Source organism: Melanotaenia boesemani, chromosome 17 (assembly GCF_017639745.1).
Source record: "Melanotaenia boesemani isolate fMelBoe1 chromosome 17, fMelBoe1.pri, whole genome shotgun sequence".
Lineage (NCBI taxonomy): Eukaryota > Metazoa > Chordata > Actinopteri > Atheriniformes > Melanotaeniidae > Melanotaenia > Melanotaenia boesemani.
Window position 1 is genome coordinate 10,217,424 of NC_055698.1, and position 24,550 is coordinate 10,241,973.

The 24,550-nt window shown below is 38.1% G+C and overlaps 1 protein-coding gene across 2 annotated transcripts in view; it reads right to left on the reverse strand.

The window, feature by feature from the left end:
- dlgap3 (discs, large (Drosophila) homolog-associated protein 3) overlaps window positions 1–24,091 on the reverse strand; it is an 88,319-nt gene extending 64,228 nt beyond the window's left edge. For both annotated transcript variants that reach the window (XM_041967100.1, XM_041967099.1), the window contains exon 1: window positions 24,010–24,091. The gene's annotated coding sequence lies outside the window, so the exon portion shown is untranslated. The remainder of the gene's footprint in view (window positions 1–24,009) is intronic.
- Window positions 24,092–24,550: the final 459 nt, after the last annotated feature.

Genomic DNA, 24,550 nt, shown 5'->3' on the forward strand with positions numbered 1-24,550 from the left:
ACACACATAAACCAAGGCAAGCAACAAAAATGATACTGTGTCAGTTGCTGTAAGAGCATCTGTTTGTACCTTTGTTCATTCACATGGAGATAATAAGATAAAAGCTGGAACACTGTTGTACATCCGCTTATGGTATGTTTGTGTGAGCTGAATGCTAAGTGCTAGTGAGCTAACAGAGGTTGCATTATAGGATGCCACAGGGTTCCACATGCTTTATTACCCTTCCATTAGCCTTAGAATTAGTGCAGTGATTACTGTTAGCTGTTAGCGTTAGCTCCCTGGGCTTTTTTTCATTCTGTGCATCATTAAAGTGAACAGTCAGTCTCAGCGTGTGTTAGTTTTGGGCACCATGGCAACAGCTGCTAATATACAGTCTACATTTACACTGTTTGAATTCATGTGAGGACTCATCTACAACAAGATGTATTCCTATGATTCCCAAATGCCACAACAGGAGCCTGATTTCATTTTAGCTGGGATTGCCTGATAATTGTGTCTTGCTAAACACAGAAGAGCTGTTTGATGTGCAGTTGCAGCCCGTGGCTGAAGGGTACAGTCATCACAAAAAGGTTTTCATACACTCTGTGAAACATAAGGTGACACATTTTTGCCACATATGATCTACCGTTGGCCCTCATCAAGCAGAACACGGCAGATGCTCTCAGGAGCTCCCATTGATTTGTACGCAAGTGTGTGTGTTTATGCCAGCCGTACACGCATGTGCGGGTGTGATGTGTCGCTAGCTAGCGGCAGAGATAATTAGAACACAACTCTTTTGCTGTCCCTGCAGGCCACTGATCCAGCTGCTTTCATCTAATATAGGTCAGCTGTGACAAAGCCCTCAGCGTGGACACTGATCGGCTCTGCTGGCTGTCATACAGAAAAGATGAAGTTAAACTCCTACGAAAACACGAACAACATGGAGAGATATGGTCTCTTACATGCATGCTAATGGTGCATGCGTGTAGAGCACAGAGTGTGCAGATACACACATGCAGCAGGCCTGTGCTATGGCCCCAGGTGTGTTCTAAACATAAATCAGTACAGAAAAATAAATAATTTAAATTAAAAAATGTTGCCAGATATAGTTGATTAATATTTATTTACTTGCTTTGAGATCAATGCCAATGTGGAGATTGCTACAGAATTAGTGGATGTGCATCTAATAGTTAATGATGTAAAACTTCAGAAAAATATAGATATTTGTACTACTAAAAATTATGGATTGAAGTACCAAAAATTACTGCAGCATATCTCTCCTGTGGTTACAGAGCCATACTAGAAACATGTTGAGTAAAACTGTAGCTTGGTTTACTGTAATGCTGTTCTCTTTTCCCCCAATTTATTGGAAGGGCATACAATATACTGCAGAATCCTGCACACACTTTCCCAGTCTCTGACTAAATGTTACTCCTTATTTTTTAGACATATTCAGTCTAGCCTCTACTTTTTCTGCTTAGACATATTATAAGGTTAAGTAGACTTTTTCCATAGTGTATATATATATATATATATATATATATATATATATATATTAATATAAACAGAAAATTTCTGTAAAAGGCTTAAATAAGGCTTAGGCTGAAAACCTACTTGCTTTTATTGTCATGTAAGCATCATGACTGTCTGTATGTTGTCATTGTCTGAAGCATAATTTCTACACATACTCACACTGAATCCTATGGTAACAAGCGTAGTACACAAACAAGTATGTGAACAATGACGCTCATAACAAAGCTGATTGCCTTCACAAATGTGAGGTTACAAAAGTATGTTCTCAGCCTTTGCGTGCAGTCACACCAGCCCTTCTTAATCAAATCCTAGTTTGTTTGCTCAGAAATTCTGTTTCATTGAAGTCAGTCATAGTCGCAAATTACAACTTATGTGGCAGAAATGGATGTTACCCTGCAGTTTTTTCTTGTTTGTTGTTAGACTTGTCTTTTCTTTCAGTAATTGTTGATGCAGCAGCTCCTCACACTAAGATGAAAATGTCATTTAAAAGGTTCAGGTTATTTCACTAAGTGCAGTGTTTAGCCAAATTCAGGACCGGTGTAAAAATATTTTTTTATTTATTTTTTTTCTGAACTTAAAACAAGTTGCTTGACAGAGTCTCACACAGTATAACAAATATAAAAACACAAATTGGTATAAAACTGACACAGTTAAAGAGGTAAAGACATATTCTTGTTAGTAGTGCTATTTCCACAGTGATAAAACATAAATAGATTTAGCTAGCCCAGTTGAACAGACATTATTTTCTTTTCAAAATTTTTTCAAGATACAAGTCCGTCTGGAGTCGAAGGTTCGCATTTATGCGTTCCATCCAGTTTACATCCTGAAATTTTTGGGTCCACTACTCCAGTGTAGGTGGATGAGGCTTAAGCATATTTACTGTGACCATTGTCGCAAAAAACCCCTGAGCATAAACACACTATTTAATCTGTTAACGATAAAGCACCTAAAATTAGTTGCTGTGGTTTCGATGGTCTATTTAAATTCACAGTCTCTGTTATTTGTTGCTTCACATTATCCCAGAATTTTTGCAGTTTAGGGCAATCCTAGAAGATGTGAGAAAGTTCCCCTATCATTCCACAACCCCTCCAACACAGGGGGGACTGTTATTGTCATAACTAGCTATTACCAAAGAGGTTTTGAAATATCTGTCAACTTCCAGCTAAATTCTCTTCAAGTTGGGCTGCTTAAATATTTCCGCCAGGGCTCTCAGGAACTCTCCCACTTCTCATCAGCAATTATGGTGTTAGCCTCAAGTTCCCATTTACCTTTCACATGAAGCGTATCCACTGATCTATCCATGCAGATCCTACCATACTGTATATACAAGAGATGCTGTTTTTAGTGTTCATTTTATTCTCAGCTATCCCAATCCAATATTGTTTAAAATGAGATGGAACTTCATTAATATTGTCCCACTCTTTGTGTGACATTAGATAATGTCAAATTTAAAAATATCTAAATAAATCCTTCAAATCAGTGCCATACTTTTGCTGAAGTTGTGAGAAATCCCTGCGAGTCATTCCTCCGAATAATTGATTTATTGTAGTGAGGCTCGTCTCCACCCATTTCATGAAACCACTCTCCATTTTTCTGGCAGGAAGTCAAAGGTAGTAATTATTTTTTTTGACCTCGATAGAGACAGAGGTAAGTTCAACAATTACCTTCCAAACCTTTAATGTATAATTAACCCATTTGCTTTATATCTTAAGTTTATGCCATACTTTCTAGAAATGGAAGGGTTGAGATCAACATATCTTTTACTGATCCTTGCTCTTTATGTACCCATTTTGTGTCCATGTCTAATCTCATCCATGAAACCAATTTTCAAAGTTGTGTTGCCCAGTGCTAACTTCTGAAATGCGGCAATGCTAATCCATCCGCATCCTTGCATGCACAGAGGACTGTGAGTCTCTTTTTGTTCTACCATCTCAATTTGGAAACAATCTCATCTAGAAATGTTAAAGTAATTAATAATATTTTTTACATATAAACTTAATGGTTTGCATTATAATTTAGTTGTGCTCATTACAATGACAGAATATTCTGATGTTGGAATATTTGTCAATATGTAAAACTGACTTTTCAAAATTACTCATAAATGATATGTTGGCCAAGTGGTCTATGAATAACAGTTGTACAGACTTTGCTCATTTGTCTGCAAAATGACTGAAAACTACCAAGTCTAAGACGACACTTTCCTTAAAATCTTAAAATTGATAAATATGACATTGGCTTTAGCAGAGGACAGTGTTCAGTGCACTTTTGTAGATTACCAAGTATTTTGTTTCCTGGGTATCTTGACTGGCTTGGTCTGTGAGTTTTGTTGTTTCTTGTCTTTATTTCAGCATAGCTGGACTTTAATGTTCTGTCCTTTGATAGCAATGATTATAATAGTGAAACTCAAAGCTCTCCTCTGCATAACCTCTAATATGCAGAAAGATCCACAACTCAGCTTTAAACCCTCATTATCCTCATAAACACAGGCTGATCCAGAGGCAGAGGAAGTTGTGCCTCATTTTTTTTTTTTTTTTTTACAGCATTACCTTCAGCTGAACTCAGGAATTGATGACAGCTTGTTGCACGGGAAGGACAGCATGGAGGATGTTCAAGTATGTCAAAGGTCAGAGCTGAAATTTTCATATGATAGAGAAGTATCATTTCCTAGTTCAACTTATTTTTTTTTTTTTTTTTTGAAGACGCTGACTATGACAACTTACCAGATTCATAAATTGTAGCGTCTTTTCTTTCTTTCAAGGAACTAAATGGGACTCAATTCTCGGTAACTATAACAACAATAATTTCTTAAAACATTGTGTCTCAACTCAAAAACCTTCATGGAATTAGAGAAAATCCTGAATTCAACCCTTTTTGTTTGCAAAAAGAAACAAAAAAAAAAAAAGTCACAGATGGTTAGAAATACAGAAAGAGCAGCAGGGATGGAAAGGGGTCATAATGGGAAAGAAACAGAACACTGTTTTTGTCTTGTCTTGCACTGCATTCTATTGCCCTTTCAAAGGCTATATTTATGGGCAGTCAAAGCTAATATAAAGGCTACGACTGAAGTGACTTCATCTCCTCAGGTGTTGTATCCAACCTATTATATTGATGTCCAACTCAAGAGAAAAGTATCATTATCTTCTGTCGCCCTACAGTGGTCTTACTAATGGAGCAATAATTGGTGCAAATTACAAAGTGAACAAGTTGTGGCGTAGCCTTTGGGACGGCGAGATTAAGAAGCCTACGCTATGTCGCATTGCAGGAGAGCCATGCATTCTCTTGACTTGACTAATCACCTCTTTTCTTCCTCATTGGGTCTGTCTTTATTTTTCCAGGCAAGTGGGGTCATGCAGGGCTTTAAACAACTGCGGCAGTTTATGCAAATACAATCAATATTTGATTTTCCCTTTTTTTTTTGCTCTCTCTCTTTCACTTCCTCTCTTCGTCTGCTGGGCAAACAAGGACTGCAGTGAAGGCATTAATTAGGGGCAGACATGCACCAAAGGCTCCCCACTGGGCTGTGCAGTGAGGCCAGTTCATAGCAGGTCAGCAGTGGACAGGTTAGGCCTGACCGACGCAAACATGACACAGCAAGAGACCATAGACATGGCAGCAAACCACAACAGCCCTGCATGACTTTAATAACCCTGAAACTAGCGCTTATTGATCCTGAAAGTAAAGGGCATAGCAATGCTGTATGCACATATATATATATATACATATATACACTCACTGGTACAGTTTTGCTATTACCAGGCTGGACCCTCTTTTGTTTTCAGAACTGCTTTAATTCTTCATGACATAGTTTCAACATCCCAAAGGTCTTTTATTGGATTGAAATGTGGTGACTGGAGGCCACTGGAGTACAATTAACCCGTTGTCATGTTCAAGAAACCAGCTGGTGAAACATGGTGCATTATTCTGCTGAACGTAGCCATCAGAAGATGTTACACTGTGGTCATAAAGGGATGGACAAGGTCAGCAATAATACTCAGGTAGGCTGTGGTGTTGTGGTTTAGCTGGTACTAAGCCATGTTTAAACATGTTCAGTACAATGCATGTTTAAAAATGTACCAAGAAAATATCCCCTCACTACCAACAGCAGTTTTATCTGTTGATACAAGCAGGATGGGTCCATGTTTTTATTCTTCACACCAAATTCTTACTCTACCATCTGAATGTTGAGACTCATCAATTGGATATCACAGTAGATCAGCAGTTTCCAAAATACTCGGGCAATACAGTCTGAACTTCAGAAGTCAATCCATCCATCCATCCATCCATCCATCCATCCATCCATCCATCCATCCATTGTCTACACCCAGTAGGGTACAGCCTAGACAGTTTGCCAGACCTCTGCCAACACAAAGAAACAAGCAATTATTCACCCTCACACTTACTCATTCGACGACTTTAGAAACACCAGTTGTGTGAGGGAGTCAGAGTGCCTGGAGAGAACCCACGAATGTAAAGGAAGACCATCCATACTCCACACAGAAAGGCCCCAGCTAAGGTTTATACCAAGAACATTTTTGCTGTGAGGAGCAGTTATAACCATCATAGCATCTCAGACCCAGCACTACGGGAAGGCCCAAGTGGGCAAGGCCCACCCATTCACAAGCCAGGCCCTGCCATCCAGCCTTTTCATTTTGATTTATATACTTTTCACTATCATCTACATTTATTAGTTATTAGTTGCCTTTCTCTAAGACAAACTGAGGCAAACTTGTGCAGGTAAGTAGCGTACTGAGTGTTCCACCGTGGTTCCTCTTTGGCTGGGATGTGGAAGTTTGTTGAGTGGCTGGAACATGATTGACTATTTTATTCATAAATTCAATGCTCAATTTTCTGTTAAACCTGTCATGTTACATCTGATATCTGCTGGATCTGAATTTAAGTGTTGGCAAAAATTATTATTATTTTTATTTTCAATAGTAGAGAAAAAAAACTTCAAACAAAATTATATTCCATACCTAATCTGCTTGGACGTGTGTCAAATATTGAATTATTAAACTATAATTTGTCCTCTTATAAAGTCAAAATTCATTTCATGAAAGGGGCCCACCCACAGTAATCTATTGCCCACCCTGGTTCTCTGTCCTGGCGCCAGGACTAAAGTATCGTATAGTTATTTTTTTTTTTTTAACAAAAAAAACAAAAACAAAAAAAACAAAACAGCAGTTGGCAGATTTCTATCAACTTTAACATAACAATCCTCACCAGTTAGTAGTCAGTGTACCCCTATCTTGTTTTGAAGTGCAGAACTAGTATTTTCATTCATATGCCTGCTAGTTAAACCCTAAATTTTAATTAAGTTTTTTGAATAATGTTTAAGGTTTATGTGTTGAAACTGAGAAAAAAAAAGTGTTCCTAATAAAAGGTCCTAATATCTAGAAAAATTAAGAAAATCAGTACAAATCTCTAAACTAATAAGGCAAGGTGGAAAACCAGTACTAAATAACCATGTTTTTGTTTCTTTTGTTTTGTTTTGTTTTATTTTTTTAAGCAGACATAAATCTGTGGTGGAAGTCACAGCTCGTGCTCACAAATACTTCTGATCCAGAAACACTGCTGGCCTTTCTGCAGCTAATTTAAAACATATTATAGCAGCACTGTTTTCCTGGAAAACAGCCAAAAAAACATAACATCTATTGAATCGATGTTAAATTCTTATCTTGAATGTTACTTAAACAGAACACAGACATATCTACAGGCATGTAGCTTTTCTAAAACATAAAAATATCAGAGTCACTAAATGAAGATGTCGCCTTTGTGCTATTTTGATTTAGATTCACAGTTTAAATTACTTACAAAATCATTACATTTTGTATTTATCCACATGTGGAAAAAGTCATTGCCTGATGGCCCAGCTCATGATGCTAAATCTGTCATGAACAGGAAAAGAGACCCGTAAATATTCATAATGTTAAAGTTATTTTTGCCCAACTTTTGAGCTTTTGTCAAAGGCATTGTGGTTTCATATGCTCAACTTTAAGGCTACTGTTAAACCCAAGAGTCTGAAAGATTAGTTCAGTTTGCGAACCAGTGTCCTACATTTAGGACACAGCACATAGATTTTTAATAACTTCTTAAGGATTTTCACAGGATTAGCCTCACACAACCCAAGCAACTTCTTTAACAGCAGTCATTTCCAATTAGATGCTATTAACAGAACACTGACTTCAGCTTTGCAAACACTATCTCTTCCCTATTTCTATCCATCCACCCTATAGGGGAAAATCTGTTAGCTTAAAGGGGAAAGATGAAGAGTTGCATGTATGTCTGGAAATACAGTTTTGGATTTCTTTCACTGTGAAGTTGTGTATAAGTCCTAACTGTGTATTTTTCAGTGAAACATATGGGTAAGAATAATACCCATCACACACGCTTCCTGGCAGAATCATGCTATTAACAGCAGATTGTGCATACTTTTGATGCACCCTGCCTGCTGCACAGCGTCTGATTAAGCTGTGAGAAAAATGACAGAGCTGTTCAGACTGTATGGGAATGGCAGAGTCAAGATATGGAGAGAAGGAGGAATGCTGACTTTTCCCTCGAGATGTACAAAGGCAGATGTAGATGTAAAGGAACAGATGATGAAATGGAATGAAAGAAAAAAAATGCTTTAAAGCACTAGTTTTTAAAGAGGAGGCAGGGCTTGGAGCTGCTGCAGGGGGTGGGGGTCTTGATGACCTGGGGGAAAATATAGGTCGTTTGCTGCTTAAACATGGCTTCATACCGTCAACAGATAAGTTTTTAACCTTTTAATGAACTTGTGATCCTAAATCAGCAACGGTGGACAAAATTTTTACCCTCTGAACAATGAGAAAAAAGTTATGTTATATGTGACACAAATTTATGAATATTTTGACCTTTTCACACACACTTTATGTTCATTTCTTCTTAAAAAATATAAAATAAAGGTCTGGAATAAGGATTGGTCTGACCAAACTAACTATACATGTCCACTTCAAGCCCAGACAGGACATTTCTGTCTCTGGACAATGTTTACATACAGTAAAGTATTAAAAGGAATCTGTGAATGCAGCCCTATAATGTACAGCATGACCAGCATTTCCAAACACAATCCTTTGCCCCTGTGGAAATTTCAAAAACTGATGAATGAAGGTTCTTGATGCAGCGTCATCTGAGAGATTGGAGCTCATGGAGCACATTTAACTATTGATAAAGTTCAGCTCCTCTGCACATATTGACCCCTCAAATACACAGAATTAAAGCCACACCACATTTTTAAATCAAAAGATAATTGCAATCACCTTTTTGAGTGAAATTTCTTTTTTTTTTTTACCTTACTTTAAATCCTAAATTTCTCCCACCCCAACACTTGTTTTTTTGTTTTGTTTTATTTCGTTGTTTTTTTTTTGTTTTTTTTTTTGCTTCTTTTTTTATCCCTTCGAATCCTGAGACATTTTTTATAGGACTTGCATGCCAATAATGAAATGAGTATATCTTGGCAACCATAAAGTCTATTTAAATAGCCTTCAATTTATTTCAAAATGGAAAACTTGCGAGACTTGTTGAGATGTGTAAATATCAGTAAATGTGTTACTGGTAGAATATGAATGAGGATGGCACATAGCACAAAAAAAAAAAAAAAAGACTTGCCAAAAACAACAATTTTAGGAAAAATATGAGTATGAATAAAGTAAGTTTCTTTTCCGATGTGTTCAAGCGCATGTTTTGGCAAAAGACAGCCTGAACACAAACAGGCACCTGCATGTTATCCAAGCAGCCCTACTCTCTTGTTTTAATAACTTTTAGATTGTATTCTGACTGTACACAAATCAGATAAATGCACTAGTTCAGGCCATGCCTGGAGACATACTGCACATCAGAGAGATGCTGTAGTGATGTGGTGCTTTAAAGCTGGCAAAACTGCATGCATAAATCAGAGGCAGCACAGCTGAGCTGAACAGAAGAAGAAAGAAGGGCAACGGGTGGTTGAAAGGTTGGTAAAAGGGCCAAACGACACACCAGCAGATGTCTCAGGGAAATGTAAAGCCATGGTAATAAAAAAAAAAAGAAAGTAAAGACTCACATTTGTTATGTGCATGTCATTTCACAGATGCAGCTTTTTGCTTCACGGTCATACATCTTTATGGGTGCACTCACACACTCACACTCCCAGTGGACAGAGCAACACTTAAAACCCCACTTTCCCTCCTGTACTCAGCTGACAGCTTACCATTTTTCAGAGTATTTCAGCTGCTCTGCCCCACTCTCTCCCTCCCTCTACACTTAAAGATCCCTTGGTTCTCATTAAGTGATTCCTTTGCAGCAGCTGGACACAATAAGTGAGTGTTTCTTCTTCTTTCAGTCCACTTTCAATCAATCTTTAACCATGTCCAATACATGTCCTCTGAACCCATCGCTTTGTCTTTTCCCTGCCTTTACCACCAATATTTGGCCTTTTCTTTTGCTGCTGTGAACATTTTGGCTCTCCTTGTACACAAGGAGAGACCAATGAGTAACAATAGGGCAAAACATGGCTACAGTATTTAAAAAATATATTTATATATAAAAAACCTGGAATCTAATTTTGTCTTTTGAAAAAGAATAGGCCTGTGCTGCATTGTATGGATAGCCATTTTGGACATTTTCCAAGACTAAACTTGCTAATGGTGAATATAGTTCCTTGTCTCTGCAGAGTATCCAAACAAGCAGCATCTTTTTGATTAGTCTAAGTCAAAACTGTAAAAGAGTTGTTTTGTCCATATAGGTGACAGAACACAGTTAAAGTGTGCACACACGTGATTTTTTAAGTGTAATTTTTTTATTCCTGTCTCTTCACCCGAAACCCAGATTCAAGCTTGCTAGTGCGTCATGGATCATTAGACAAACATACTGACGATGAACTGATGTCAGAAATGAACAATGAGTGCTGTTTTCCCCCATTGTGTGTGTGTGTGTATTTAATCGTGTGTCTTCAGATGCTCGAGGAGAGGTAATTTCAGAGAGTCACTCTGTAGGCAAGAAATAGGATGTCCATTAGAGGCACAGTATTGGTAATATGACACAGGGATTACAGTGCCATCCTAAACCTCCTCATCAACTCACACTCAAGGTTAATTGAACTTCAATACTGGCAGAGAATCCCAGTTTTTGCAACAACATTGAGTAAAAATATATATATTTTCTTAACCTCTAAGATGGGTGATGGCTCTACTTGTACTTCTTAGACTGCAATTCTGAGTTGTTTTTTCTTTGCTGTTTAACCTTCAATTTAAACATGCAAACATACATTTTAGTTTCTGTTACTGAGAAATGATCAAACTGACCCTTTAGAAAATTGTAACACTCATAAACCATTTTACTCCTGCATTCCATTGCTCTCAGTGATCTCTCTTCAAGTGATGAATAAACACTCATCTCATTGCCAGAAAAAATGCTGTTATTTTACATTTTTAGTTTCTAGAAACTATAATCATGCATATTTGCTGTTTCACACAATGTTTCAAGAGGAGCATAAAGGCTTTTGAAAGGTTACACCTATAGTAAGTACAATCTTTGACTAATTCTAAGCATGTTACAGAAGGTTAAAGTGCAAATTGCAAGTTGTATGATTTACACAGTACTGCATTTAGTCAGTTTTTTTTTTCTTTTTTACTATACATACAAAAAAAAACAAAAAAACTCCAGCCTTTCAGGACATAGAATTCCCAGTTTTTTCCTCAGTGCTAATATATGTTCATACAGTTTAAGAGTTTAAGCTACCAGGGCTGTTACCCCTCTAGTGGAACATTCATATTAGCCCTATTTGTACCTCTTGGATAACATGATACGCTGTGTATTTGATCATTTCAGGCGCCTTTCAAAAGGAAATCTCAAGAAACACACCAATTTCCAAGTGTGCCTTGGATTGCTTTTAGGCTAAAAAGGATGAGCCGTTGATTTTCTCTCAAAGCATCAAAATCCTGTTTTCTCTGCTTGACTGACCGAGCCACATCCCAACTGGCAGACTGTGAGAAATCCCGACATTAGTTCTCCTTTCACTCTATCTGGCACAATAAGCATCAGCCAATCAGGAAAGCAGATTTCCATGGGGGAGTGGAGTTGGTGTAAGGGGAGGTAAACAAATCAGAGCCAATACTAGGGAGGAGGTCATACCGAGGTCACAGATGATCTCAGTGAATCTCTTCACTTGAAGTCATCAAAGCCTCATTATTCCTTTCACTCTGGTCCACTTGGGCAAATTAGCTTCACCAATCAGGTGTATGTACATGCATGTGTGTGTGTGTGTGTTTCAGTCTAATTTGTGGCATGGTGAATGATTTTTTTCTATGCCTGTGTGAATACATGTATGCACAGGTGCTAATTGAGCTTAAAGCCATTCAAAGAAGCAAGCAGCACTTGTGGTCAGATGTTCTCGAGGAAAAGGGCACATCATCAAAAAGTGTATCATCAAACAGACGCATTACAATAACAAGAATTAAGAAAGAGGCAGAAAGAGGGAGGGGAGAGAAAGAGAGAGATAAAGAAGAAGAGGGAGAGGATGAGGATAAAAACTGTACTTACACCTGGTTAACTATTCTTACATTTCTACATCTTTCTCATTTACGTCAGCGACAGACAGAGGCATAGAGAAATTGATCTTTAGTTATTTAAAAAATCATCGCTGGCACTAGCAGAACCACTGGGTGTCACAGTCGTCATGGACTGACTGTCTCTGCTGCAATTTGCATATTACTGTTTGCATAATGCGCGTAGGTTTATGCGTCTAATTACAGTTTAGCAAGCATCAAAACTGCCCGCGTCTCTCTCCTGTTTGGGGAGTTGATTTAAACAGTCATTTGCAGTGTGCCCATATGGATTTGTCTTTTTATTTGTGTGTTTTTATGAAAGCATGTGAACCAGCTGACCTTTAAGGCAAAGGAAGGAGGGACAAAAAAGGGATACCACATATAAATGCATGAATCACAGAAGAGGATGTGAGGCATCACATTGGGTTTGACTATTCCTTTTGCAAATTGAAGGCTCCCCAAATCAGGGGAGCATGTAAAACACTCAATCACAAGCTCTGATAAAGGCCACTGTTGCCACTGCTTTGGGAAGTCACTAGTTAACTGCTGCATTTTCAACATACACCCACATGAAATGAATCAACAGTGAGCCTCACAGATACAAAAACACCCAGTGCATCTCTCTCACGGGGTGTGGCCTGCTCCTCTCAGATAATCAATGTTTCTTGACTGATGTGTGGAAGATAAAATCAAGCTAAATGTGATCGACTGCCAGCATTTTGGAAACTGATCATATTTAAACTCACATTTTCAAATCACATGTATATTCGGCATTTTCCAATTAAATGGGAAGAGTCTGCAATATCGCAGTGTAAATGTCAAGAAGACCTGCACGGCTCCCAGCGGAGAGAAAGGAGAAGAGGTGAGGGACAACCAAACACTAATTGGTGGATGGGTGCAAAGAGCCACTAACAGTTTTGACAATGAGAAAAATGTAAAATTTTCCTCTCATCTTCTTTCTTCCCATCCTCTTCCACAACATCCCTCGCACTAATTGCCTGGTGTAATGATGTCCTGGTGTGTGTTGGTGTGACTGTGTGTGGCGATCGTTGACATCAAACCACTGTGGCCCGTGTGTTCACTCCCGGCAATGACATGGTGATGCTTTAACCTGCACACATACAAACTCTTTGTCTTTTTCCTCTTTTTTCCCCCATTGATTCCCCTCTGCTTCACCCAACCATTAACATTTCAGACATTTTTTTAATTTCACACTCATTTTTCTTTCCAGCTCTGCTACCCCTAACATACACACACAATAAGGGTCAGGAAATCAGGGAAAAGTATGATAAATGAATGAATGTGAATAAATGTGAAAAATGCCACTTGAGTAATAGTGAAAGTATGAAATGCCAGTGTCTGTGCGTTAGCTGTGTGTGCTTTGTATGTCTGCTTATAGGGCTGTTAAAATTTAGAAGACACAAAAAGAGGAAGATAGAAAGTCACCAAGACTTCACACAGTCACACAAAAAAGGACAGAGATAATAAAGAAGCAAAGTCAAAAGAGAGACAACTTATTTTCTCTCCCACTGGGGCTCATCTGCAAGCTGTGCAATTGTTTTATGCCGTCTTTACTGTTTGGCTTGTAGCCCCAAAGCAATACAGGGATTAGTTTAGAATTTGTTCTGTGATGCTCCTGTTGTAATATGTGGTTGTGATCTAAAGGAATCTATCTCAAAGCATTAAGACCGAAGGCAAAGCTCTATTAAGAGCTGGAAAAAGACAAAAAAAAAAACAAAGAGATAAAGATATCTGATAAAGCTAGCTGCTTTAGCATTCTGCCTGTTAAGTCATGGTGTTAGATCTCACCCAGTCTTTATAAAATGGCAACATTGGTGTCAAAAAAAGGGCTGCTGTTACCAACATGTTACCTGGCAACTTTGATAAGGCGTTAAAGTTGCATTCACAATTGCAGCAGGTGCGGAGGAGGGAGGTGGGGTTCATAAAGATTGTTTTGGTGTTATATACTTTTTTTGCTATTATGCAAAGGCTGAGTAAGGGCATGTTTTCTCTTAGACACTGTCAGATGCTACATGCAGCTCCTACCTTGTTACTTAGTAACGTGAAACTTTTGCTTTCGCTTCCTCTGTGTTTTTAATGAAGTGTGGCCATTATCTACCTCTTGCCTCTGTTTCTTGTTTTCGTTTTTCATTAAAGAGAACATATACCTTGTTTCCCTTCTCTCTTTGTGTGAAATCTGAATTACAGAGTCCAAAACCAAAGTCTAAAGAGAGACACTCTGTCAATCCAATCACTGCTCTGAACTAAACCACATTTGTTGTCCAGTCTTTCATTCATCACGTGTCCCCATCATTATGTAGCATATTCTTTTTTTAATGCTTACATAGAAACTAGTCTGGCATCTGCTTTAACAAAGCTAGTTAGAATCATTAGCTGCCTCACAATCTTCCATAATTTCTTTTCTACAGCTGTTTCTGCAAACACACACACCAGACCAGAGCTAAGTCCAAATTGCAATGTTGCTGGACTTTTTGTTATTGTAGAAGCAGTAAGTCTGATTTAAAACCAAGGATTTTGTCTTCGTTTCTGTTTCAATACAATTGTGCAACCTAAACTCAGCTGACTTTCAGCTTTTAGATGGGTGCCTATGTATAAAATATACAGTCATGATTCAAGTTTTTTAGAAATGGTAGTACCTTAGCCGGAAAGTCTTGTGTTTTGTGTAAAGTAGGGACTTCTGTTCTATTGATATAATCTCTTGCTAAAACAGAAAAATATGGTTCTTAATGGTAACCTTAAAGATAAGCTTAGTTAGACTATATAATTTGCACTCGAGTCTAAGGAACTTAAATTGGTGCGAGAATTAGCAAAGCCAGTTGGTATAGTTTATTTCTGCTTGCTTTCTGGACCACAAGCAAGTCTCTGCATTATGAAAAAGTCTGATGTGCTAGCAGGGTGCTGAAATTTTGAACCACTGTTTTGGCACTCTTAATCTCATCCCGTGATGCTGTTTCTCATTATCTTACTGTGTTAATCCAGAAATCTGCTCATTAAACAGAGCTAGAACATCCACACACTGTCAGCTACTCCACAGGAACAAAGTGTCGACACACCGGGAAACATTCACACACAAAGAGACACAAACGATGTGTCATTCCCTCCCTCCATTATTTCTGCCTCAAACACTTTAAATTTCCAACATAATGACATGTGGCATTTTACTAATCAATTTTTTTATACTTGACAGTGTGCATGTATGTTCTAAAGGCACATTTTTACAGTTACACATGCTGGTCTGACGTGCCATTGCATGTGTGTATGTGCGTGTCACAACTCATGAGAGTCTGTGTTTTATTCCAGGGCAGAATCTGTTTGGGAGATTAATTATCCCTCTCTAGAAACAAATACAGAAGGTTTGTTTGGCTACAGAAAGCTGTCAGGACTGATTGTCTATGCCTGCAGTGTGTGTTTGTGCATGTAGCCACTTGTTTTAAATTCATGCTTTTCTCATGCCCTGGCAAAACTTGCCTGGAACAGTTATCAACCCAAGCCAAATCATGTACTGTAAAACCCTTGGAGATGTAGCCTTGCATAATATGGTTTTGCTTGCTGCCCATCCCCAAACACTAACTTGCAGTCTCCTCAGAGCACTCACTGACATCCTTTTTGCAAGAGAATCTTCCTCTGAAATGGTAACACAAACATAGGGTACATCTGTACGACCAAGCAAGTTTGTATAAAATTATGTGAAACAACAAAAGCGTCTTAAAATCATTTTACGTGATGGAGGCACATGAGGATGTAAAATAAACAATGAAAGTGGAAAGCCAATTAGCTTATTTGTCATGGTGGACACACAAAGTGAATGAACTTAAGATTGTATAAAGGCTAATACTGGTCAATCATTGAACTAGCAATGGAAACTTCAAAGAAAGAATATATATATATATATATATGTATATATACAAATATTTTTAAACCTGTCCTGTCCAGCATCATAGCAAGCTGAATGATAGTCTGGTTGCAATGTTGTGCCCAACAAGTATGCTTTGTAAAGGCGAGGTTTACGAGTATAAGGCTCCTCTTGATAATCTGATTCATTTATTTATTTACTGTTATTTATTTACTTTGAATCATGGAATCTATGTAATCCTGCTGGACCGGACCAGAGGGGGCAGAAAAATGGAGGCAGAAAGCAAAAAGAAGCAAAAAGGAAAGCAGAAAGAACAAAGAGAAGACAAAAACACAACAGATATACTGCAACGACCTTTCAATCCAAGCTATCACCAGACAGCCAAAGATAACAGACAAAACAAAGATAATATTTAAAATCACTGAAAATGATTCTACCTTCAAAACTTACACAATATCATCATACAGCGTCTTCATTCTTGTGCTAATGTTTTTTTCTTGACAGGACTGTAACATAGGGCTTAATAAATTCCAATAAACCTAAAATAATCTTTACTTCCAACAAAATGAATTGAAGCATGTCTTTAGTTCCCATCTTTAAGAATAGGACCACTATTTGCTCTTCATTTCTAACATTAGATTTACTTTGTTACCAGACAAAGTAAATGTCCGAATGAGGTTTGATGTGAGGGTCTATCCAGGATCATTTCTCTATTGCTTTATTGATCCCTTTTTTTTGTTGCCAACTGTTACTACATGTGGTAACTTGGTGATGTTTAGGATAACATCACAGTTTAGGCAGTCCAGCACTGACATAGAACAGTGCTGAATGTTTATACTCATATAAAAAAAAATGGTGTAAAATCTCTGACCTTAACTCAAAAGTTCAGGGTGGGACCTATAACACTGGTTACCATAACAACAGAGATGCTTGTGTGTTTCTTTGTTCCACACAAATAATTTTCTGACACATAAAGGCGCCACCGACATTTTATGTTTACTATCCTGGTAACTAGATAAATGTACCTAAATACAGGCCAAATTACTGAGGAGATATAAATGCAGCAGTTCCAAACAGACAACAGATCTTTGCTTAAATTTGAAGCCAAATACCTTATTTGCCTGAACCTTATCAAACTACAAAAGAACACCCCATAAAAATTTATTATTACTAATTTAATTATTTTTAGTTATTATTATTTTTTTATATTACTTCAGTTGAATGAGTAAAAATCCACCACCAACAGAGAATGCAGTGTTTAAGAGGTTGTTATCCTCTTATGAAAAATACAATCAGCAACACGATGATGAAGTTATTAAGTTCAGGTCTTGAAGCATGCTGCACAGAAAGCCTCCCCCCTTCTTCTTTTTTATTTCATTGAATGGAAAGCAAGTCCCACAAGCAGCACAGACCACAATTTACTATGCAGTGCACAAGGGGTGTATCTCAGCGTGACATTTCTACTCTTCTATTCTGTTTTTCAAAAAAAATAAACAAATACAAATGCTAATCGGTTTGGAGAAGAGAGTGAAATCAAGGAGGAAAAAATAATCCCAAGTTGTTGGCATGAGAAAGAGACAATGATCAGTCTATAAAATAGCATTTAGAATATTGCAATTTCTCACAGTGTATATTTAAATAAAAATCATCTTTCCTCTGATTCTGCCCTTTTTTTAGTGACTTTCTTGCCTCCCTTGCCCTGAGGTTATGGGCTGAGTGCCAGCAGAGAGTATGCTTGTGGATCCCTGTAGAGAGTGTGTAAACTTGACCCATAACTTACCCTTGAGAGATCCAGTCCATCAAATATACATAGTGCAGGAAGGGTCAAGCAAGGCATAAGCAGTGTCTGTTTTTTCTAACTCAGGCCCAATCCTGCTTTCAGATGTTTTGAATTAAAAAAAAAGAAGAGAGAGACTACCAGTGGACATTTCAAACTGAGACAAGGTTGCTCCTGATGAAACAGGTTCACATAAAACTTCACCAAGGACACCCTCATAGAGCCAGTGTGTGATGATGTCAGTCTTCCTCCCATCTGGTGAAAATGAATTGCAGTTCCAGTCCGTTTACTAGGAAAAGTATGTGACAATGTAGACTAGTCAGATGGAAGAGTAAAGCGTGAAACACCACCCAACATCCTCATTTGGGGTGCAGCGCCAAAAGGAATTGTTATTATTCCATCAAGGTACTTTCTTTAATGGAAGCTATGGGTGCTCTCAGACACAGTGATGGAATCCAGTGAGACAGATCTCATCTTGAAGTACATTAAAAGGTCTTTCTATTAAAAGCCTAAACACAATCCTGTCCTATTAGAATCAATCAAATCTTAATCTCTGAATCTTAAATTCTGAACAAAACTAATGGACTTAGCATTGCTAAGCAAATGTTTTCTTTTCTTTTTTTTTTAAAAAAACTCTCCAAAAAGTTGCCCTAATTTTATACAGTTCAGATACACAGTCAAAAGATCAAAGACTTAAGCTTCAGACTCAGTATTACACAATCCAAAGACGCCTCCAGAGATTTGGTGTTTTAAGTATACAGACTCCCAACATTGGATAAGCTCACTCTTGGAGGTTAAAGTGAGTGATAAAAATGACTTTAAGCAAAATTGGGTTCACTGAAATGTACATTATGACACCTAACCATCTTTTGTTTTATCCATGCACCCCTGACCCTGATGCTTGAAAATGGATATACAGTCTTCTGTGATATAAACTATGGATTTCAAGTATACAGACTAGTTCATATTCTGACTCTACGGTCATGTTATCTCCTTCAACTCATTAGCATAACAACAAAAAAAGACAAACAACTTGAAGCAAGAGCTGCATGCAAATAAAGACCCAATCATAACTACGGAGCAGTAAAACAACACCCTGAAAGAAATGACCAAGAATCAAATCACCAGCTACAAAAACTTGTTTGGATAACAGGTTATGTTTGTCTTGGCACATCCACACATTTCATCCGGATTTCAGATTTTCAGCATTTTTACTTGATATACAAACCCCTTCATTTATTATCCCAGTTAACAGCTGCATCATCATCACCATAAACATTATTATGCTGCCAATGTAAACATGTAGGAACGTCGTCAGCAGTGCCAGAGGAGACGTAATGAGATCATGTTGGATCATTTTCCAGTGAAGAAACATATAATTGATTTATGTCCTCCCACCTTTTGTCAGTTATTTGCATTTTACTAGACGATTGCTATTTTTGGCAACATCATATTTCTACTCAACTATCTCAAACACAAATAGTGTACTTTCTAGTGTATTTTTATATGAATTTCGCATACATTTTATTTGAAAAGTACTTTTTAATATTTCTGTTTACATATACAGGTATAAATATATATATATATATGTATATATACATATATATATATGTGTGTGTGTGTGTGTGTGTTCTCCCACCGTCCAAGGACATGCATGTTAGGTCAATTGGTCACTCTAAATTCTCCTTAGGAGTGAGTGTGAGTGTGAGTGTGAATGGTTGTTTGTCTCTTTCTGAATTGACCCTGCGATGGACTGGTGGTCTATCCAGGGTGTACCCTGCCTCTTACCTGATAAATGCTGGGTTAGGCTCCAGCTTCACACAACCCATAATGGACAAAGTGGTACAGATAATAAATTAATATATATTTATTAAGATGTTAAATGTGACAAAGTTTGATGCTCTGTCCTTGATGAGGACGTTCCATATGTGACTGTCCAGAGACGTGGTCTCACAACAACTGGGTTCAGATCTCAAAGGTCCCATTGAGATGATGAGTGGAACGAACACTCTCTAGCGTTTCTATGAAAGAGGCTCCTGCAACCATGCATGGATGACCAGAAACATACACTTAAGTCCAGTGACATACTCATAGTCTCTAATTAGCAGCAATACTTTGTTGTAAAGGGCAAAACTGTCTGCTGGCTTTTTAGCGTGACACTCTTCCAGTAATCTCCCAGTCTTCATGAGGAGGAGGGGTGAAATGAAGAAATGGAGACAGACTTCACACACTCAAACTACCAGAAAACAGTTTCCTGAAACCGGCTTTGTGCTATGTTGTAGGTGAGACTGGCTTTTTGTGTGCATTTGGTGTGTTTATGTGTGATGGTTGGCTGGTCACAGTTTTTCATTATATAACACTGTGTGTGGGTCATCTGAGAAGATTCAAGCATGTTGGATGCAAATAGAGCAAAGTACGAATGAATAATAATTAGTCTAAACCGTGCAGTTTACTTACCATCATATATACTGTCCCCTTCTATAGGTCCATTCTTTAATAAAAGGTGGCATCTACTGAAAGATAAGTAATTTCTGTGATTTTTTGATTTATTTATTTATTTATTTTGCTTGCAATGCAATGAACTCTCGGAAAAAGGCCAAAATGTCTGAATGAAACGATCAATGGCAATTGTGTCTTGAATGGCTGTCGCTGTGTACAGAGAATGGTGGGACATGTAATAGAGATGAAGAGGTAGGTAGGCTGCACATGTGCACGGGGAGATGAAGATGGTGCCACAGCGAGTTAGAGAAAATTGACTGTGTGACAGTGACAACGCTGAGGGATTTTCAATGAGAAGAGTCGAATGACTTCATATCAACTTCTGGGAAAACTACAACCTAATGCTGCAACTTATTACCATATTTGAAATGATGGTCAATCTAATGCCAGCGGTATAAACTGGGAAGTACTCAGCGGTTTCTTCAGCAAACATGCACACACAGCCAGGCATGCACAGGCATCCTTCAAGGTGTCAGTGGAGCGAACACAGTAGGTGAGCTGAATGCTGTGATTGACTCGAAGCTCAATGAACCGCGAGGCCTCCACTCTTTCTCTCTCGTGTCGAAACATATGGCAACACAACCAAGAGCCACACTCATCTATCATTCACCATTCATTTAACTGGGAAGAGTATAGGTCTCTGTGTGTTTGTGTGTGCTTTTGCCCACAGTGTACTTTTAGGTGAGGTGACAACAAGGCTGGCAAAAACTATATTTTGAAATATGCATGTGTCCAAAGGTTGTCACACATCTGTTGAACAGAAAAATGAGAATATCCAGTGGGTTCAGCAAATTGTGAGAGAAAGTGTATGGGTGAGGCATTTCATGAAATGATGGATGCCATGTGTCAGCTGTGATTGTTGTGAACACTGCAGCACAGTGATGGTGATTCCTGTCAAAACTCCTCAAGTATTCTCTTTACTCTCTACCCCTCCGAAGCACTGGAGGAAAGAAAGTACAGATGTGTAGTTAATGTTTCACCTCTGCCCATCTCTCTTCATCCTTGTAGTCATTTCTTTGAGTATAAAGTGCCTCGGGCAAAACGCTGAAACCATCTGCTCTCTTACAGTCTTTCTCCGTTCAACATTTGCTTATAGCTCCTCCTGCTCTCAATACCATCCTTTTTCTCTACTCCTTCATCCTCAGAAAGTCCTTTATTTGCCCCCTTTAACTCTACGGAAGTAAAATGTTGCTTTGTTTAGCTTGTCCAAGTTAAATTAACCCTGAATTCAAAGCAAAACAAAACTGTTTTCGCCTTTTCTGCAATTAAAATGTTCAGTGTTGTTTTTTAGTTAAAGAAGCTGCAAACACTTTGAAGCCCTGCTGACTTTGATGAGGGAACTGCAGACATTTTTTTTCAGAATTCATCTCAGAGATAGTTGATGAATGTTTCTACAAGTATCATCTGTTTCTATGCCAAGCCTTTGTCTTCTGGACCATCTGCTTGCAGTAGCAAGTAGTGATGCTCTAAAACGTCTGAGAGGACGCAAACTGTCTTCTTGGTTCTTGTTTGAATACCAGTAAGACAAGATTGTACAGCACTTTGGTACAATGCTGTTTGTTTTAAATATGCTTCATAAATAAATTGGATTAGATTGGAAGATGTTACCAGCTTCTTATATCTCTTTCCTGACATCAATACTAAAAAGAAAAGCTGGTTAAATATTTATGCCTACAAGCTTGTGCAGCAGACGCCTTCCTTATTTCCCACCTGTCATGTTTGAGATTCTCAAACATCAGCTTTCTGTTACCTCTCCAGCGCTCCGCAACAAATTCAAATGATAATATCCCTGAGAGTTAAATTGATGTCAATCTGATGTCCACTTTTGGTGAATCTGTGTGAATTGTAGTTTTCCTGTTTTTAGCGGACAGGAGTGGAACCTGGTGTGATCTTCTGCTGTTTTAGTCCTTCAGCTTCATGGTTGGATGTGTTGTGTATTCAGTGATGCTATTCCGCATATCTTGGTTGGAACAAGTGGTTATTTAAATTTTTGTGTTGCCTTCCTGTCATCTCCAACCAGTAACCTCATTCTCCTTTGACCTCTGACATCAACCATACATTTTCTTTCAGGCAACTGCCACCTGCTGGATATTTTTTCTTTTTCAGACCATTTTCTGTAAACCCTAAAAATGGTCGTGTGTGAAAATGATCTTGACCACTTCTGCATGCCTAAATACATCTTGTTTCCATGTGATTGACTGATTAGCTATTTACATGAATATGTAACTGATCAGGTGTAACTGAAAAAGTGGCCAATGAGTGTATGGCATCTCCTTATACATCCAGCATTTCAAAGAGCAAGTACTGGATTTTGGACGCAGCCTAGATGTAGAGATGAAACACATCCCTGAAAACTAAATCAATTAACACCAAGACATAACTAAGCAACAGAGAATTTCTGGAGACAGCTACAGTTGAAAGTAGAATAAATTCCAAAGAACCTAACTCTGATTATGACTCATTTAATCTCCTGCTACATATTTCTCATAACAGTACTTGCCCTTTGCCAAACAAATGCTTTCTCAGTAGGTGTTTCTGTGTAATAACCATCTGGTGCAACAGATTAAAGAATCTCACACATTCTTGTCGCTCCCAACCCTGGTATGATGCCTCACCTCTATGGTTAATAGAGTTATCCCTGTGATCCTCTCCATGCACCGTGCAATGCAGGCAGAGGCAGATTTAACAGTGGATCATAAAGTTTGATCCATTTCAACTGGAAAACAACTCTCTAGTAAACCCTTTCTAAGCATGATAAAGTCATCCAAACCATGTTAAACCCATTTCAGTTGACAATTCATTAGCTTATCAAAACAAATGACCAAGAAACACTCCCACAAAGTCCAGTTCCCTCCCACAAAGTCCAGTTCCCTCCACATGGATCACAGCACTTTGCAGCAATAAGCTAACAGAGGAGCTGAACAAAGTCAGATCTTTTCACTTCGCTTTATGAAGATTTTTGTTATTTTGGGGTTTATTTTTAAATTCACAGATGCCTTGCCTGGTTAGTCACGTTAGTGTAGTACAGACACACGCACACACACACACACACACACACACACACACACACACACACACACACACACACACACACACGCAAACACACATATACAGTACACAAACATTCAAGCAAAAGTGTCGTCATACCAACGAAACCTTCATACAGTGCAGCCTAGACCAGGAATAGAAATCAAAGGCTTTGGCATGTTTTTGCCAGTTCTTCAGCCAATGAATTATTCTGTTTAAAACTGCATTTTATTATGCATTTGAAAGCCACTGTATGACCAGGCTGTAGGGAGCCCTATGTGAGAGCATTTAAATTCATACTGGAAAAAGGTTACAAACACAAACCATTCAATTCAGTGCATAACAGTTTTTTCAAAGGCATTTGCAGGAAGAAAAGGAGTTTTGTGTGTATGTTTGTGTGTTCACATATATGTTTTTGAATTTACTGTATAAGAAAAGCAGTCCACGTTGTTTTACTAACAAATGGATTGTTTGTAACTACATAACCCAATGATTTTATATTCATATGTACTCATCTCTGGTGTTAAGGGTCACAGACATGATGAAATTACAACTCTGATGCAGTCTATAATAAATAACTACCATTTGAAAGAACTCGTATGGTCAAGACTCACATTTGGACAAGATTCAAGAGAAACCAAGTAAAATCAAATATTATTGGACATTCCCTTGCTTTTTCATAAAAAGCTTGAGTAAAAAATTTAGCCTAGATGTCTGACTTCACAACTTTTCAGCAGTGCGTTCAAAGGACACAGCTATGATGTTACTCTGTCTCACACCTGCTCTGTGTGGTCCCATTTACAGGTAAGAAGAGCCTCAGTGGTCTTTTTCAGTCCCTCTCCGCTGGTTGCACCTTTTTTTTTCAATCTTCCCACTGTATTTCTCCTTTCTCCTAACAGAGAAAAATGTCAGGTAAGCTGTGGTCTACCATATGAACAGCAGATAGATGATGACGACAAAGTGCCTTTTTTCTACCACCTGATTACTTAGTTGGAAGATTTGTCAACTCTACAGTGATCTGGTGGAGGGCTGAGTAACAATTGTTACAGCTCAGAGAACTCAGAAAAAAATCCAAAACTAAAATTTTGAATTGTGAGATGTCTTTGCATGGGATAAATTAAGATCACTTGCCATTTATTTTGCACATTTTTGTATTATCATCATGTAATGCTGAGACTAGTGTCTCATCACAAATCCAAAGCAAAACATTCAAAATGTCACACAGGATATTACAAATGCTCTGAGTGGTTTTGGGAGATTTTAAATGCTCTGTAAATGGCAGCAGTGTCAAAGCGTGTTGCATGACAAGCACTTTTGCTT